Source organism: Aquarana catesbeiana, linkage group LG01 (genome assembly GCF_042186555.1).
Source record: "Aquarana catesbeiana isolate 2022-GZ linkage group LG01, ASM4218655v1, whole genome shotgun sequence".
NCBI lineage: Eukaryota > Metazoa > Chordata > Amphibia > Anura > Ranidae > Aquarana > Aquarana catesbeiana.
Genome location: NC_133324.1, coordinates 291685506 through 291705700, shown reverse-complemented (window position 1 = coordinate 291705700; position 20195 = coordinate 291685506). Strand labels below are relative to the sequence as shown.

Genomic DNA, 20195 nt, shown 5'->3' with positions numbered 1-20195 from the left:
CTGCTCATGTGGATAAATATAAGCCTTTCCATACATATTGTTCATGGTTTTTACAGTTGTGGGTTGCCTTAGCAGTGGGAGTACTAAGAGCAGACAACCTCTGGATATGATGCTGAGCATGTGCACTCAACTCCTTTGGTAGTATTAAATTACCAAGGTATCAACACATAGTGGTAATGTGGATACGCATACGGTACTAGGTGCCACTTCCTAACATAATTGTATAGATAGAAATAGTTGGGCTTTGGACTTTCTGGGCACAATAATCACTATAGTTGATTATATTAAAAATTAGATTTATTAAAGATTGTTTAAAAAGCGAGAATAAAAAAGGACAGATACAGAAATCAGTTCATAGCAACACAATTACAATTATGCACTCTATACATAGCTCTATAATGTAAGAATAAATCATACAGAAATTGGAAATACCAATCCTTTTTCCATGCGGTTGTATTGTAGTTAACAGAGAGCTATGCAATGATAACAATCAATGTCTAGGACTTGCTCAACATGTTGCATGACAAAGCGCTTCTTCAGGAGCACAGAACAGATTACTGAAATATACAAAACATCCAATAAATGTAACTTAAGTAGACTAGCTAGAAAAGACTATAACCAGATAGTAAAACTATTGCGATTTTGATATCACTGCCGCCGGGACCCATCAGATGGTGCCGGTCCCACAAGGCCTAGGTAGAATTCATACACTATGGGGACGTATGTAACATGATAGCAGTATAGGTAAACAATGATGGTTAGTAAGTCTATTTGAATCAAAAGATAGATGTGACTGCCAAAAGAAAAAAAGGGGGATGGAGAGAATAGGGGGGGGAGGGGGGGGGAGGGGGGAGATGAGAAGGAAAGGAAGGGAGGGGAAAGGAAATGGGAGGGAGATGGGGAATGGTGGAGAGGGGAAAGATACAAATAAAGAACCGTCAGATGTGCACAAGAAACGACCTACAAGAGGTCAGTAGAAAATTAATGGGCTAGTATAGAAATCCCATTCTATGTGTGTAACCATGTGTGTGTCTCATCAGATGTCATATATATGTAATCTCAGTGATTTTCTGATTATATTAGTTCTGTTTATGGCTAATGAAAATGATAATTATTTTTGAAAGCATGATAAACCAATTAAAGAGGTCCTATGGCAACATGTTACAATGTAGTATATATGTTTTTTGTTTCTAGTGCATCTGTCATTAAAAGGGGAAGATGTAAAACAGTAATGGTATTACTAAGGCGTTACTAGGGTTTCCTGCGTGGCTAGTGTTGATGAATTATTTGCACAGCTGGTACAGCCTATATATCCAAAACATTGGGGAATAGATGTAAATATTACCTTTAAATATACTCCAGATGCTAAATATACAACCAGTTACATATCAATGTGATTAATTGATTTAAAAATACACTTCACTTACCATTATCATGTTTATAAATTAAAAAACATGTATGAACAGCGGGGATAAAAAAGTGTCTTCACTATGTGTCTTTACATTCAGCAGTCTATTGCTGGAATGATCCAGTGAAAGATGTAGCCAGAAGGAATATTGCACCGGCCAAAAGCGGAAAAAGGGTATGTCAAGCCTCTGGTAAGCCTCGCCTGTGTATGGTGTTAGGAAATTTTTCGGTATCCAGATCGTTTGGCTGTAGCACTGAACAGACAAACCCAAAAGAGGAAAATAGTGGTAAGCAAATGAAAAAGTGTCAGAGTAACATATTAAAGTATATGACCTGACTAAAGTAGAGCATGTATCTTCTGCTGTGCAATCACATACCTGTTAATGATTCAAAGTAGACAGACACTTGTAGCCAAAAGCGGCGTCCACCCAGCCGCTCGGGTACAGAGTGACTGGCACGCCCCGCTTGTAATCACCAATCGGAGGAGCCGATGTGACATCATCCAAGCCGGCCGCCGGGCGCATACTGCGCATGTCCCAGCTCACAGCGTCGGCATGGGAACCGCCGATGCGTGAGACAGGGAAAGAGCGGTTGCAGCCCTAGGTATCCTGGGGAACCAGTAATACCATAGTGCGCCTAATGCCCTCGTAAGGGGGCGTGGCGCAGGGCGGCCGCATAGTGATGAAAATGAACCAGAGCGATGCAGGGTACACCTATCGTGAGTTTACATGACAGCAAGTATAGCAAGATCGCAATTGGAGTAGATATAGGGCTAAATAGACCAATGTAGCACAATATTGATATTTAGAGCGGCTATATTTAAATAGCAATAATCAGGATTATAAGAACAAAAAAGGAAATATATATGAACAACAGAAAACAACAAAATATAGGAACAGTGAAAAATAATATTAAAATGAAATAGCAGTCTCTGAGATGTTTAGAGTTACCCTAGATGAATTTATTAGCTTACATTAGAATAGACCACTGTGAAAAGAGGGGCAAGTAGCGAAGAGTTACAGTAAAGATCTAGAGTGACAGGGGATATACTATAAGAAGGGCTTGTACATGTGAGCCTCATTGATGCCTTTGGTAGTATGGTATGGTCTTGGCCACCCTGCTGCAGCTCAGTTTCAGGGTCTTGGTAATCTTCTTATAGCCTAGGCCATCTTTATGTAGAGCAATAATTCTTTTTTTCAGATCCTCAGAGAGTTCTTTGCCATGAGGTGCCATGTTGAACTTCCAGTGACCAGTATGAGTGAGTGAGAGCGATAACACCAAATTCAACACACCTGCTCCCCATTCACACCTGGGACCTTGTAACACTAATGAGTCACATGACACCAGGGAGGGAAAATGGCTAATAGGGCCCAATTTGGACATTTTCACTTAGGGGTGTACTCACTTTTGTTGCCAGTGGTTTAGACATTAATGGCTTTGTGTTGAGTTATTTTGAGTGAACAGCAAATTTACACTGTTATACAAGCTGTACATTCACTACTTTACATTGTAGCAAAGTGTAATTTCTTCAGTGTTGCCACATGAAAGCCACCCAACGGTGGTACTCAATCTATATCTATCATTTATGTATTTACCCATATTCAGATATTTTATTTTATTATCCAAACATTATTAATTTAGGTACACCAATATACAATATCTATTGGTTTGCCTATGCACTAGTGTATCTATACCAACTCACCTAGATATGCGTTTACGCATATCATTAACCATCATCTTTATTGACATTTAGCCACCCTGGCGGTATGATTATGTCAGATTTTTGTGTCTCAAGGCGGTACATTGTTTTGCATAGAAATTTGGCGTTTTATATTGTAGGCCTGTAATTCTTAGTAATAACACACTTAAATCTGTCCAAACAAGAGTCTAGTAGAAATCCTGGCTATGATAAAGTTTGAAACACTAAATCATAAATTATAATATAATAACTATAAATAATTAAAAAAAATAATAATATAATAATAATAATAAAATTAATTTCCCCACAATTCACTATCGCTCAATTCTGCAAGTGTTCTAATTTACTTTTGCTGTTTTCTAGCTGGTCTAAAACCACTTTTGATGTAAAGGGACACTTTTTGCTTGCCATGGACAATTTCAAGTTTCCAGGGAGAAAGAACAGTATATATAATATAAAAGTGCATGCAGGGCACTGGACAAAGCATTAGGGACAAAAGGGATGTGAAATGATTTGATACAGTAATGTAATCTGTAAGATTACAGTGTACTGTATATGTTATGAATTTTGAACTTTTTGAATTTGCTGCCGGGCTCCGCCCCATGTGCCGCTGCGCTCGCAGGGAACAGAGCCTGGCACACAGAAGCATCAGGTGGAGGACACAGCCCGCAGACACAGTGGGGGGGGGACATCGCAGGATCCTGGGGACAAGGTAAGTACACTGCACCAAGATTCTGAGATGCAATCCTGAGTGTGGCTCGGGGTTACCGCTAATGGTACTGAAATTTAACCCTGAGCCACACTCGGGAATACCGCCAGGGAGGTTAAATGTTATCAGGCTGTTCCAGTACACTGGGCTTACTCACTTTCTGAGGATTAACATGTATTATGTCATTTCCATCGATGGCCACTAGATGGCCTCATTATTTCACCTAAACACATTTACGTAATACAATTATACTAGACACCGTTTCCTATAAAGTTTTTATTAAAGATTTTGTTAATTTACTTCTCTATGTTCGCACTTTATATGTATTTAATATATGTATTTGGCTGCTAATCATAGATTGTATTTTCAAAAACTTGTGGCACAAAATGAAGTCTTCAAAAGTCTCACCATACCTTTTAGAAAATACTTTCAGGTGTTTGCTTTCTAAACTGTGGTCATTTTATGGGCGTTTCCACTGTGTTGGTGCTTCAGTGCCTAAAGGTGCTCCTTAGATTTTGGGCCTCTATGTGTTTAGGCTCTAAAAATGTCTTCCACATGTGGTATCACCATACTCAGGAAGAGTAGCAAAATGTGTTTTAGGGTACAATTCTAAGTATACCCATGATGTGTGTTAGAAAGATCTTATTAATTGACAACTTTGTGTAAAAAATACATTTTCATTTTCTTTCCTGCATTTCAAAAACATATTGATGATATTTTCATCATATGGACAGGAAATGAAGAAAATCTAAAATAATTGTATTTTTCTTGATCAACACCTTTCACCCATCAAACTAAAAATTGACTATTCAAACACACATGTCAACTTCCTAGATACTACAGTATACATCAGAGATGAAAAGCTGCAAACCTCAATATACAGAAAACCCACTGACAGATGCAACTATCTCCATAGTTCCAGTTTTCACCCCCAACACACTAAACAGGCCATCATACACAGCCAGGCCATCAGATACTGCAGAATATGTTCAGACCCAGAAGACAGAAATAAACATCTCAGAACACTAGCAGACTCTTTCCATAAGAAGGGTTACAAGGACAAAACCATCAATACCACCATAAACACGGCCTTGAAAACCCAAAGAGAAAATCTCCTCCAATACAAACAGGAAAAAAACAAATAACCGTGCACCTCCAGTAACGACATACAATCCTGCACTAGAACAGTGATTCTCAAACTGCCCCCCCCCCCCCCCCCCGGATCACTAGCTGCTGTAAACAACCTAAATCAACAATGCTCTGTGGGAAAATGCTAGCTTTAAAAAAAAAACTCCTAAAAAATTTTACTCATCATGGTCTGCATGGCTAGGCAATCCAAGTTCAATTTAATACCACCAACCTAAACATTTAAAACTATGCTCATCCCATTTATCACATTTGACAGGTCATTATTATTAAAGGTTAATTTACCAGTTCAATATGCTTTTTTCCCTATCCACTCCCTTCCTTAACCCTTTCACCTACCTTCCCATGTTTCTACCTGATAAAGTTACCACTGTTTGCATATACATGTCAAGATATTGTTATGTTCCTTTCAAGACATAATACTTACTGTATGTCACAAATCTCTGTACCGCCACTGTGAAACAGATAGCTTGCAACATTGTACTCTCACACAAAACACTCAATAAAGAATAATTGATTACTAAAAAACTGAAATGGGTTTTTTGGCTAGTGCTTATTTAACAACCCTTAAAATACCTTTGAAATGACAGTATATTAAATGCTGTTGGACAAATGCTTTACATCTGCCTTTCTGCATCCTGCAAACCATTAATATGCTGTAAGATGATAGCACATAGAACTAAATATAGTCTGAAACCTGCAGTTCTCTAGCTTTTGTGGTGAGGCACAGCTCACTTCTGATCAGGTGAAGAAAGGGAGATATTTTGTAAGGTGAGAATGAATTCGTGGAAAACAACACTTTGTTTTCCAGCTCATCTTCACACTTTCTTATGTGTGTACATCGAGAAAACACCAGGGATTCCTTCAAATCCTGAAAAGAAACTAAATAGAAAAGAGAAGAATATACAGTATAACTCAAATAATTATAGTATTTGTCATATCAATCCATGCAATAATTTTCATTGCCATCTTAGCCAGTTCAAATAGAATGTCTGGCCAAAAAATATTTCTTTTAATGTCTTTCTCTATCCTATCAACCATAACCGCTTACTTGTAAGTTTATCAACAGCAAACAGTTGGTTAATTATCCCAGTGCTGTTTATAAATGCCACTGGATAAAAAAACATTAGTTAGTCTGAGTGGATCTGTACAATGTGATCTCTGAGAGTGGTCATAGAGAGACCAATCACAGTGATCACAGATGTAAACAGTGTAGTGTTTACATGTGAGAGTCTGCTGCTTCCTCCTATGTCAGTAGTAAAAGGAGGGAGGAGGGACTAATGCACGAATCCCCATTGACCTGTGTAGCTCTGCGTACTGTGAAGCAATTCATGGTCAAAGCTCACAGAAACCCTAGTTTTTTACCCTAGGCTCTGCTCCCTCTACCAGAGCACCTGCTCTGTGTTCATAGCAGTGAAATTATGATTTTCATTTTCTTATCTGCACAAGAAAACTGACAGAAATTTTCTGTAGGCTCTGGACAACAAAACTCCCCTTCTTTGTTCAATACACATGGTACCCAGAATGATTCCAAAGTATAGTGTCTATATGTAACAAAAGAAGGGAAGAGTGGCGCCAAGCAGCCGCTGGTGTAGCACAACTTTATTATTAAAAAGTAAATACACAAGTATATACACTCACAATGGGTAACAGGCTTTGGGATCCAAGGGGAAGTCTCTTGGGAGCAGTCCAGGGAAAGCCAAAGCCGACAATGCAGACAACCGCTAATGTAGCGAAGCCGGAGCTCAGATATTCTTTTCAGTGGATGCCACGGAGAGAGAGATGACAAGCTCAACAAACAACCTAAAGGAGGTGTGCCTTGCCTCTGAAAGGCATCTCGATTGGCTACACTGCTCCTTGTGCTGACAAGCCATTTGTTGACAGCTCTCTCTTCATTGCGTCCACCGATAAGAACATTCGACCCCCGGCTTTGCTGCTTCAGCAGTTCTCTGCATTGTCGGCTTTGGCTTTCCCTGGACTACGCCTGAGAGACTTCCCCTTGCATCCCAAAGCCTGTTACACATTGTGAATGTATATACTTGTGTACTTCTTTTTAATAATACAATTGTGCTACACCAACAGCTGCTTGGCACCTCTCTTCCCCTCCCCTCTTTTGTTACAGAACCTGGATTCCCAGCCCCACTTGAGAAGGCAGCATCGTATGAGCCCTGATTGTTAGCCAGTGACTGAGATTATTATTTTATTCCTAACTTCTGGGAATATTTGATGTTAATTTAGATGCGTACATATGGATAGTTGTCCCTTTGGCAAGTTGTGCACAGCCTAGGGTAGCTTAGACAAGGGCAGCACTGAGTTTGTTTTTCTGTAGTGTCTATATGCATCTATGGTGTTTAATATGAGAGGAACATAGGCACTGTGTCATGAATATGCAGTAGTGTTTGTCTGTCAGTTTATCTCTCCTCCATTTGTTTACCTTTAGAGGCCAGCCACTCTCACCTGGCTGCTTAAATAATCTCTCCTTTAAGCATGGCTCCCAACCCCTATCAGAGAACTCTATATTAACCTGTGCACTGCAAGTCAGCCCTGCTGATCAACTTTGTGTGTTTAGATTTTGTGTGCAACTTGCTGTGTCTTCTACTTCTGATTCCAGTTACTGATCTTGGCTTGTTCTCAACTATCACTGCCTGCTTGTGACCCTGACCTTTGGCGTGTTCTATGTTTATCCTTGTCTACTAGTTGCCCCGACCTTTGGGAGCGTGAGCTGGCAGACCCTGGGGGCCGTGACCTGGAACCGGTTGCAGCGCAGTCCATCCTCACCATTAGAGGCTTTGGTGAACACCTGCTGGCTCTTAGACTCCGCGCCCTGGGGAATCTTATGCTCTAGCTCCCTGTGGGATCCGTGTTGGTGCTTCAGTGGACCTGCCTTCCTTAACCACCCAGACTTCCATTCGCAGCAGTCAGCCGTAGGGTCCACTACCTTAGCGGTGCACTCCTGACCCCAACGGTGTGCATCTGTCACCTGGCCTCAGGTGACCTGACAGTTTGATCAGCCATGAACCCGGCTGACGTGCCACTTCCTGCAGATGATCCATTGCAGGGCATAGTCCACAGACTTGAGACCCAGGAATTGAATCAGTCTCAGGTGATGCGATTCCTCCAGGATCTGGCTTCCCGCTTCGAGCAGCTTCAGGCCTCCTTGGGAACCCCGAATCAGCGACCTCAAGTACAATCAGCAGCTGCACCTATCGCACCAGTCGCAGCCACACATAAACTACAACTGCCAGCTCTGTCCCATTTCCCTGGGGACTCCAAGGCCTGCAGGGGGTTCCTCAGCCAACGCACTATTTATTTTGAGCTCCAGCCTCAAAACTTTCTGCCTGATCAGGCAAAGGTACAAAGGTAGCCTATATCATTTCCCTCCTCTCCGGTGAAGCTTTAGCCTGGGCTGCCCCCCTGTGGGAGAAGAATGATCCGGTGGTTTCCAGCCTGTCTGACTTCTTGAAGCTCTTTCACAACATCTTCGAGGAGCCGGCTCAGGTTTCATCAGCGGCTAGTGCCCTTTTATGTCTTCGCAAAGAATCTTGTTCAGTGGGACAATATGCTCTTCATTTCCGTATCCTCACAGCTGAATTGAGCTGGAAAAATGAGGCCCTGGTCGCAACCTTTTTACATGGCCTCTCTGACCGAGTGAAAGACGAATGCAATCAGATTGACATTCGTTTTCAGGAGAGGTCCCTAGAAAAAAGAAGTCAGCACTCGTTGGGTCCTAGCCAGTCTGAGCTCTCCTCCCTTCGTCCCACGGGGAACAAGTTCAAGGGGTCAGTCGTTATCCATTGGTGCGCAGTTCCTGTCTCAACAGTCGCCCATTGGTGCACTCTTGCCTCTTTGGTCATCCATTTGGTGCGCAACACTTAGTTCCTGCTAATGAATCATGGAAGTTTCTCCTGACTGATGCCAGCTGGTCACCTGGGAATCCCTAACAGTGTTCCTGCTTTTTCTACTAAGCCTGTTTTGACCCCCCTGAGAAGGGCGGTCGCAGGCTTTCCGGTAAGCCTCCATTGTTTACTATAAGGTGACAGGCAGCACAAGCGGAGAACATAGACCCTGGTTCCTGTATTGAAGTTTTTCCATTGGGACGCCTTCACTTATGAACTTTGTTTGTCACACTTATGCACATAATTTTTTAACACATAAATTTATGTATGGATTTTCCCCTTTTTTTATTTATCTTTACCTGTTTTTTTAACATATTTTATTTCACCCGATATTTTTGATTATGATACATAATCATCATTATGTCACTTTAATTTATATATTATGTTAACCGGGTAAAACCATTGGTTTATTATCCCGCGCTGCACTTTTCTATATATTTATTGTTGCTCATTCTACCACCCTGGAGTCAAAAATTCCTCCTGGCAAGACCTTTGTCCCCACTGAGCTAAGAGCTAAGATCCTTCATTGGGGACATGATTCCAAGGTGGCAGGTCATGCTGGGTTCCTCCGATCCTTCCTGCTCATCAGTCATCACTACTGGTGGCCTAATCTCCGCTCAGATGTCAAAGACTATGTTAAGGCTTGTCATGTCTGTGCTCAGTCTAAATCCTCCACACAAGCCCCTGCTGGTCTTCTCATGCCCTTGCCCATTCCTAAGGAGCCCTGGTCTCACATTGCCATGGATTTTATCACCGATCTCCCACTGTCAGAGAAAATTACGGTCATTTGGGTGGTAATCGATCTGTTCTCCAAGATGGCTCATTTTGTTCCTCTTCCTGGCCTTCCTTCTGCTCCTGCCTTGGTTCCCATCTTTGTTCGAGAAATTTTCCTCCTCCATGGGGTTCCTTCTCATATTGTTTCCGACAAGGGTGTTCAATTTACGTCTCGTTTTTGGAAAGCCTTTTGCAAATCCCTCAATATTGTCTTGGATTTTTCCTCTTCTTACCACCCTTAATCCAATGGACAGACTGAGAGGGTTAATCAAGAGTTAGAGGTCTTTCTTCGCACCCTAGTCTCTGCTCATCATGACGATTGGTCCTCTCTACTCCCGTGAGCAGAATTCTCTCATAACAATCATGTAAATACCAGTTCGCAGAGGACACCCTTTTTCACAGTTTATGGAAAACACCCTCAACTTCCTCCCCCCATGACCTGTTCTCCAGATATTCCAGCTTTGGCTACGGCTCAGGAGTCTTTCAGTTCTATTTGGGGTGACATTCATGATTCCCTCCCGGCAGCTACTGACAAATTCAAAGGCTTTGCCGGCCGCCACAGGCGTAAACCGCCTTCTCTTCAGCCAGGGGACAAAGTCTGGCTCTCCACCAGGAACATCAAGCTCCGACTCCCTTCTCTGAAGTTTGCTCCAAGATTCATTGGTCCGTACACTATAACTTCTCTTGTCAAATTTGTTCATTGATTTTGAAAGTATAAACATTGGTACAATAACAAAATATTGATTACATTAAATGGTAGCATTAGTTGAATTTATATATCAGATCTTTGTATTTCTTGTAGTTACAAGCAATTAAAGACTTAAGTAGGCTATATATTTTTAGAAAGACTAAGGTGTTAGAATCACTTTTAACAATTATATAATCAAGAGCAAAAAAAATGAAAAAGTTGTTAAACTTTTAACTTTTAGAGTAATATGTAACAAAGAAATATTAATTACTACGGGATTCAGTTACTTATAATAGGACATTAGAGCTTACTAACTATTATTGTATTATAATATAGTGAATGTTTCGTTACCATTTTGTTATGTGAAAATAAATAGGAGAAGACAGGGTAGAATAAGGAGAAAAGAAAAGACTAAAAGGAAAGTAAAACAACTTCAAGTTTTGTGTGATATTTAGGAATATGTGCTATTTGTGCTGTATGGAAATAATCAGTAAAATTAGGGAAACCTAATCCTCCTTTAAGTTTAAAGATAAAGAGTGTGGGTAGGTACACTATAACTTCTAAATTGAATCCAGTTTGTTTCAAACTCCAGATCCCCGAAAGCCTCAAAATCGCTAACTCCTTCCATATTGCCCTTCTGAAGCCTTTTGTCCTCAATAAGTTTTCTCGTCCTCTCCCTACCACTGTGCCAGTCTCTGAGGATAATCAGGAGTATGAGGTTAGTCAAATTCTGGATTCCCGACTCTGTAGAGACATTCTTCAGTACCTCATGCTTTGGAAAGTGTTTGATCCTGAGGAGAAGCCTTGAATCACTGCATTGAGGTCTTTGCACCTCGTCTGTTGAGGAAGTTTCATCTGAAGTTCCCCTCTAAACCTGGGCCCAGGCGGGGAAGGGGGAGGCCTCGTAAGGGGAGGGTACTGTCATGAATATGCAGTAGTGTTTGTCTGTCAGCTTACCTCTCCTCCATTTGTTCACCTTTAGAGGCCAGCCACTCTCACCTGGCTGCTTAAATAATCTCTCCTCTAAGCATGGCTCCACCCCAGCCCCTATCAGAGAACTCTATATTATCCTGTGCACTGCAAGCCAGCCCTGCTGATCAACTTTGTGTGTTTAGCTTTCGTGTGCGACTTGCTGTGTCTTCTACATCTGACTCCAGTTACCGATCTTGGCTTGTTCTCTTGTCACCCTGACCTTTGACGTGTTTTATGTTTATCCTTGTCTGCTAGTCGCCCCAACCTTTGGCTTATCTCCTTACTATCTCTTGTTATCCTGGGCTGCTGCTTTCTCTCTATCCTTCTGTAGCCTACTGTGAGCGTGAGCTGGGAGACCCTGGGGGCCGCGACCTGGAGCCAGTTGCAGCGCAGTCCATCCTCACCACTAGAAGCTCTGGTGAACACCTGCTGGCTCTTAGACTCCACGCCCTGGGGAATCTTATGCTCTAGCTCCCTGTGCAATCCGTGTTGGTGCTCCAGTGGACCTGCCTTCTTTAACCACCCAGACTTTTTAGCAGTCAGCAGTAGGGTCCACTACCTTAGCGATGCACTCCTGACCCCAACAGTGTGCATCTGTCGACTGGCCTCAGGTGACCTGACACACTGCACAGTTTCCAGTGTTTATTTAAGGGAGCTATTTATAGAGGACCAGAAAATTAAACTGAGACCAAAAGCATAATCATTGTCCATACTAACCAATTAGGTTTCATGTTTTTTTCTCTAGTTAAATAAAACAAGAATTGTGATTAGATACTGTGAGCAACGGTTTATATTTTTTTCTATTTTAGCCTGTTCACTTTATCTATAGCCCCCCAATAAGTCCTAGATTATGGGTTTTTTTGTGAGCTTACATTGTACAGTGATAAAATAGCAGCTGTAGGCAAAGCTAAGTAAAAAGCAGCAAACACTAAATACAGAATAGGAGTGGAAGAACAGAAAACCATAAGAAAGGCTTAAAGTCAACTTCTACTTTACTCCACTAGGCTGTATTATTCCTATTGTCTCTTTGTTTTGATATTTACTACCCCCCTCCTATGCACAACATTATCCAACAATGCTGTAAGCTATGAGAAGCTGAGAAATAAATCCTGCCAGCAGTACTCTTCCCATTCCTGTGTAAGCTGGTACTCTGACTGGTAAGTTCTATACAGTACACCTGAGAAGTATTCACTGTTAAATCTTTGCCAGTAAAAAAAAAATGCTACCCAGTACTGTTATTGTAAGATGCACACTTTACTGACTTTGCATACATTGACAGGTATCCAGCATTTGTAGACACATTGGTTAGTGCTGGAAAAGTGATGAGATAATAGGAGTCTTTGAAGACTATATCAGTATGTGGATGTGAGGAAAGATGCCAAATACATTTCTATGCCCATCATGTTTCCTATTATTCAAATCAAGAACAAGACATTGGCAGTGGCAAGCAGCCACTAAAAAGTATTATTTCTCAGGGTCAGCAATAATGTATTGGGGTCAAAGTATTTAAATATTAATAAAAGAAAAATGGTTATGCAAGCCAAAAGCTGTGAATAATAAACAATCTTTACTTATAATTTTGTCTTCTCAGAGTGATTATCACTGTAATACCAAAAGGGAATAATTGTGGATGAGTGAATAAAAACCTTGGTGGAAGAATAAAGTAATAGTATGGCTTTTTTCAAATGCAATACACTGATCTTTATTTTAGGCCGGGTTCACACATGTGCGGCCACGGGTTTGTGCCTGGGGTCCTGTGCGTTCGTGTACACTGGTTCAGGTGCGATTCAGGTCTGAATTTTGGCCTGAATTCGCACCTGAACCAGACCCAAAGACCCACCGGACCCTTTTTCAATCCAGACCACGACCTCCCTGAACATGTGTGAACTGGCTCCATTGAAAACCAGTCACACTTACCTGTCATGCAAATTGGATGTGGGGAAACCTGCATATGTGTGAACCCAGCCTTAGAAAAGTCTGAGAGAAAATGACTATGCGTTTTTAACATACAGGGCTGTATTGAGACATCGTGCTGTTTCTGGCCCACATGAATGACAAATTATTTTTCCACCAGCTCCACCCCCTTGTGTCATGTGATTATTTTAGCCATACCTAACGTTAAAACATGCTATTGCAAAATCATGCTGCCTGCTTTAAATGTATTACTTTTTAATGGTATACACCAACAAACCAGCAAAAGGAGTGATGGTTTTAAACTCGAAACCAAAAATATAATATATTGCAGCTTATCAATCATTGGATGTGGTGGCTGCATTAGTTTTCTTTTTTTAGGCCTTTTCCCCCTCTGTTTTCACCTGGTGATCTTTCCTCTATCACACCTCCTGTATTATGCTATGTACACACGATAGGATTTTCTGACAACAAAACCGTGGATTTATTTCTGATGCATGTTAGCTGAGACAAATGTTGTCGGAAATTCCGAATGTCAAGAACGCGGTGACATACAACACGTACAACGAGCTGAGAAAAATGAAGTTCAATAGCCAGTGCGGCTCTTCTGCTTGATTCCAAGCATGAGTGGAATTTTGTGCGTCAGAATTGTGTACACACGATCAGAATTTCCGACAACGGATTTTGTTGTCGGAAACTTTGAGAACCAGCTCTCAAATTTTTGTTGTCAGAAATTCCGACAACAAACGTCTGATGGAACATATACACAGTGGGAGTTTCCGACAAGAGGCTCACATCGAACATCCTATTGTGTGTACATAGCATAGGAGTGCACCCACTCTGGATGAAGGACACAGGGGCACAGGGCTGGTGCAAGGATTGACACCCTAGGCGAAGCCTCATTTTGCCGCCCCACCCACCCCCTTGGCTCCACCCCTGACTCCATCCTTAAATGCGACCTTACCAACACCCATAAATGCATCTTTACCAGCACCCATAAATGTGGCCTTACCAGCACCCATAAATGCAACCTTACCAGCACCCATAAATGCAGCCTTACCAGCACCCATAAATGCAACCTTACCAGCACCCATAAATGCGACCCTACCAGCACCCATATATGCGGCCTTACCAGCACCCATAAATGCGACCTTACCAGCACCCATAAATGCAACCTTACCAGCACCCAACACTAGTATACTATACTTTTTAGGTTTTTAGAGTTCACATCTGTTTAGAATTTAGACTCTGACCATTAAGGTTGAGTTTGCCTATTCCCCTTTTGGCACTTATATTCCATCTATAACTCTACCGTCATTCATTAATAGTACCTACTAGTTCACATTCCAACAACCAAGAGATAGATGTATACACTTTCTACTAATAGTTTCTTTATTTTAGATGTGTAATCCGCTTCTATTTTTATTAATATTTTTATTATGTTTATTTAGTAACAGCTGTTTAGCTGTATATATTCTTTCTTGTGTGCTACGATTTCGTGCATTTAATTGTGGCAATGTATGTTTATTATGTACTGGCAATTGGGGGTACTTGTCCCCCCCCCCATTGCCATATCCTGTACCTGTGTTCTCCCTCGGTCCCGGTTAGCATAGATGCCTTTCCTTTGCCGATTGGTTGTAGACCTTTTTAGTAATTATTTTAAAAATTTTTAGATCAACCAAGTTGGCCTTTTTAAACAATTTTAAATAAAATATAAATGTTTTTATTCCTGTTTTTTACTTATATTTGTCTGTGTGATGATGTTTCCATACGGTTTCACACACAGAACAATAGCTATGTCACTTTCCCGATTTGGTTTCCCCTTTGCTGACAGTTGCTGGCAGTGCTGTTACTGATTTGCCACTTTATTCACAGCTACTGTGTATCAACATCCGCCTCTGTGCAGATGACCGCTCTGGTAGTTACCAACAAGATTTACCTCCGGGAAAATGGCCGCTGTAGTATTTCCTATAGACTTGTAGAAAATGGCCGCCCATTATAGTCTATGAATGAGCTATTTAAGGACATCCATAGTGCCTCCCTGTATCCCCTGATGAAGTCACGTGGGTCGTGATGTCAGGCGTAGGGACGGGACAGGCACTCTATGTTGATTGGAGATACGAGCTCGCCGCTCGTCGGATTGTTGCATTGTGTATCTGCTTTTATGTGAGTACCTTTATTGTTTAAATAAACCCAGCTATTGCCAAACCGTATTACACTATTGTGGGACCTTCCTTTGCTTTCTTCCCCATCTGGTGACCCCTGGTATATTATTTGGAGGGACGGAGCTCCCATATGAGGCTAGTGAGGATAGGATTAAAGATTACCTACCTCACTACTGGTCTGAAGTTGGCACCCCGCCATTTGGAAGATTTTTCCATCCCTGCACCATGAATAAGGGCCGCCATGCCTAAAATTGGCTGATGCTGTCACCCCATTACCTGCAGGTAAGGGGCCACTGATCACTTATGTGTGGTGTGTTGCACGAAGAAGGAAAATATCACCATTTGTGCCAGTCACTCCACTTTCCCTAAGAGCATCACTATATATGCACTTTTACTTGTGGACATTTTTTTAGTCAGTTGTCGCTTATATCTTGTCCATCTGCACCAGTCACTTTATCCTTTCTGTCTGTTTGCTGTGTGCTTGGTTTGCACATTATTTATATGAAATTTATTATATCTTAATTGGAGTTGTTTATTGCTATTATATTTATTTTTGATTCCTTTGCACATGATATTGGTCACATGTTGTTTTATCACGTGTTTTATGCTGCATATAAGCACGTCAGTATAACACAGTCACTTTTATAGACCTTTAGGATATCCTGATTAATAGATATCAGCACTGTCACTTTTTCTATATTTTCACATATTTATGTATCATTTTTTGAATGGATTAGTGCAGCACCATATTTCTATTCATTTACCTAACCTATAGTGGCAGGGTGTACCCTATCTGGTGTAGGCAGCTTTGCCCAGTTTTGTATTTATTATTTTCATATTCTTTCTCTCCCTCCACACATGGTAGCGCAGGAATAATTTTATTTATTTACGTGCGGTGTATGGGTACTCGACAAGAGGGAGAGAGAGCGCCCTCCATGGGGGGATCATGCGGCATACGTACACAGCACTGGGCAGATGGGCAGAAAGGCAGAGTGTAAGATTAGAGACGGTGATGACGTGACCGCGCGCGGTGGTACACAGGTCACACTCACTGGCAGTGGCACTGTAATGATCAGGGGTGCGCAGCTGTGCAGGGGATGTTTCCTTTCCCTTCCTTCATAATGGATACAGTTCACCACTGCTGCACCAGCGCCTCTGAAACTGTACGGAGGGACTTGGAAGTGGAGTGGCTACCTGTTGAGTTAGTTGCTGAGGGAGAGAGGGAGTAGGATCACCAGCTGCCGGGCACCCTAGGCAGCAGTACACCCTAGGCGGCTGCCTAGTCTGCCTAGTAGTAGCACCGGCCCTGCAGGGGCACAACAGACAGCAGCATTGTCAGTCTGGGGTAGGGGTGGGGAATGGGAGTGTTAAATGCATTAGCCTTAGAGATGCTAAACATATGGAAGACAAACTGTAGATCACACTTTACAAGCAGTTACAGCAAGAGTTTTTTCTTTTTGGGGTTAACGTTTTACATAAAAATAAAGTCTAACCATTGTGAGTACCCCTGCCAGTGTTGAATGGTTTGCCTCAAACATCTAAACTGCTACATTTGCAGGACAGCTTGCTCTGTTGAAAAACAACAGACCTACTGGCTAGATTACCAAGTGAAAATAAAATAAAGAAAGCCTATAAAAGAAAACGATTGCAGCTACCACATCAACATTTGATAAGCTGCAATATATTACATCTTTCCTCTTGGGTTTAATACTCCTTTAAGCTATAGTTAGTCTTCTAATTCCTCTCAAAATCCTCTGCGCACACTTCCCCCTGTGGTTCATTTGCTAAGTTTAACCACAAAAATCCATATGTGGTCAGAAGAGGTAAACAAATAAGGAAACATCACAGCTAGTAAATCTTGAAACTTGGCATTTCCACCTGTAACCCAGCTACCCTAGGCACTGGCCCACAAGTGTTATTATGGTATAAACTCCTTTGTAATGTGAGCAGTGAGATCTGATTCAGCAAATGTTTTTGGCTGTTCCCTGTAGGACATTCTTAAAATGGACTTTCACCCCCCAGATCAACTAAACTCTGTGCAATGCCATTACTCTCTGAAATTCAAATCTGCACTTTTTTGGGCTGTTTATTTATTTTTTTTACTTTTTCTAGCCCCCTCCCACCCACTGCCATTCATGCCTAGGCAAGAATGATGTGTCCCTGCAGCCTCAGCTTCCTAGAATTTCATGTTCCATTTCCCAGGGTCCTTTTGAGTAGGAAATCAAAGCAATGGGTTGGCAGAGCTGTGGACATCATCGAAGGCCAGCTGCCTGAACCCAAAAGAAGATGCTGCCAGCCAATGATACCAATGCAAGTTTATATCAGTGAGCTGCCTCTTTAGCTAAACTGCAAAGCTCAGAGAATCTTTTAGTTAAGTATAAAAGGTTTTAAAAAATTGTAACATTTTATACATATATCAACAAAAGAATAATAAACATTAGTTAACCTCCCTGGCGGTATGATTATTTCGGATTTTAGGTGCTGAAAGCGGTACAATTATTTTGCATGGAAATTTGGCGTTTTATATTGTAGGCCTGTAATTCTTAACAATAACACACTTAAATCTGTCCAAACAAGAGTCTAGTAGATATCCCAGGTATGATGAAGTTTGAAACACCAAACCATAAATTATAATATAATAAATAAATATAAATAATTAAAAAAAAAATAATATAATAATAATAAAATAATTTCCCCACGATTCACTATCGCTCAATTCTGCAAGTGTTCTAATTTACTATCGCTGTTTTCTAGCTGGTCTAAAGCCACTTTTGACATAAATGGACACTTTTTGGTTGCTATGGACAATCTCCAGTTTCCAGGCAGAAAGAACAGTATATATAATATAAAACTGCATGCAGGGCATAGGCCAAAGCACTGGGGACAAAAGGGATGTGAAATAATTTCATACAGTACTGTAATCTGTAAGATTACAGTACTGTATGTGTTATGGTTTGTACTTTTTTTTAATTTGCCGCCAGGCTCCGCCCCCGTGCGTCGTGACGCTCGCAGGGAATTGAGCCTGGCACAGAGAGGCTTCGGAGGAGACAGAGCCCGCAGACACAGCGGGGGACATCGCAGGATCCTGGGGACAAGGTAAGTAACGCCGCACCAGGATCCTGCAATGTAATCCCGAGTGTGGATCAGGGCTACTGCTAATGGGACTGAAATTTAACCTCGAGCCACCCTCGGGATTACCATCAGGGAGGCTACAAAAACCTTACAAATTAAAAAAAAATATATCAAGATAAAAAAATGTCCCAAAACCCTAAACCTTTAACAATTTACCAACAGCATATTCAATGCATCACAAATACCAGTGAATGTGTCTGAATTTGCTAGGCTTTTTTAAATAAGCCCCAAACTCACCTTAAAATTAATCATACAGTGTCATACAGAGAAGAGGTCCCATAGTACTATATGGGGCATTGGCATGGATGAGTTTTCTTTCTGTGAGTTTCTGAGATGCCCACCTCAGAACTTATTCAGAAATTAATTAAAATCTTCTATCCAATTTTCAAACTGAATAACTGAAAGACAGAGCATTAGGACGTAAGTGTTCACAACAAGAAACAACAGATAAGGAACAGTAAGAAAAACAAAACAGGTGTGATAAGTAATAAAAAAAATGAATCATTACAGCAATAAATAGAGGAGCTATAAATGTTTAATTACATAGCAATTCAAATATGTGTAAATGAAATTATCGACTGATGTTTCAAGTTCCATGAAAATTGATCTTAGACTAAGAAGAAGAAATACATTTTCTTACACAACCAATGCAATATGGTGACAAGAACACGGACCTCAGCAAGAGATTTATGCCCTGTACACACGGTCGGATTTTCCGACGGAAAATGTGTGTTAGGACCTTGTTGTCGGAAATTCCGACCGTGTGTAGGCTCCATCACACATTTTCCATCGGAATTTCCGACACACAAAGTTTGAGAACTTGCTATAAAATTTTCTGACAACAAAATCCGTTGTTGGAAATTCCGATCGTGTGTACACAAATTCGACGCACAAAGTGCCACGCATGCTCAGAATAAATTAAGAGATGAAAGCTATTGGCTACTGCCCCATTTATAGTCCCGATGTACGTGTTTTACGTCACCGCGTTCAGAATGATCGGATTTTCCGACAACTTTGTGTCACCGTGTGTATGCAAGACAAGTTTGAGCCAACATCCGTCAGAAAAAATCCTAGGATTTTGTTGTCGGAATGTCCGATCAATGTCCGACCGTGTGTACGGGGCATAAGACTGAGAATATAAAACAGGAGGGGGAAATTAGATCAAAGGAAATAGCAAGTACCTATGACTGAGCCATCAGTGGTAAAAGTAAAGCAAGGATGGGTGGGGGGCGTGGCCAGGCAGCGCATGTAGCAGGACACACTTCTCCTCAGCTCCGCCGAAAATCCTGGTAATCATCCTCCAGATCACTCATCCAGCCCGCTGACACCTCCGATCGGAACCGCACGCTATCCGGGCCACAGCAGACCCATTCACCCGACCGATCTGCAGCAGAAAAGCATGCCAAAACGGGACAAGACTGGTGGCGGCCCGCCCGCAGCACAGGCCCAAGATGGCGCTCTGCCACAGCGATCTCAAAAGGAAAAATATAAGGAAGCAGCCCAGAAACTCCTGTTTGGTCATAAATCATCAAAAGAAATACCATCACCCACATCTGAACTCAGTGAGGAAGAAGCAAACCAGCTGGAGATGGATAATACTATCCCACTGGAGGATGGCGCTGGATCCCCATCTGACTGGGCCACAGTGAGTACAGTATCACATCCCTATCAGGGCACTCAGACACCAAGTATCCCC

General features: G+C 41.6%; 1 protein-coding gene across 2 annotated transcripts in view; it reads left to right on the top strand.

Annotated features, from left to right (window-relative positions):
* The window catches only part of RTN4R (reticulon 4 receptor), a 356726-nt gene that overhangs the window by 56154 nt on the left and 280377 nt on the right, over positions 1 to 20195 (top strand). Inside the window, exon 2 of one of the 2 annotated variants that reach the window (XM_073629330.1) lies at positions 1509 to 1598. The exons of the other annotated variant lie outside the window; for it this stretch is intronic. The gene's annotated coding sequence lies outside the window, so the exon portion shown is untranslated. The remainder of the gene's footprint in view (positions 1 to 1508; positions 1599 to 20195) is intronic. 2 annotated transcript variants of the gene reach the window in all.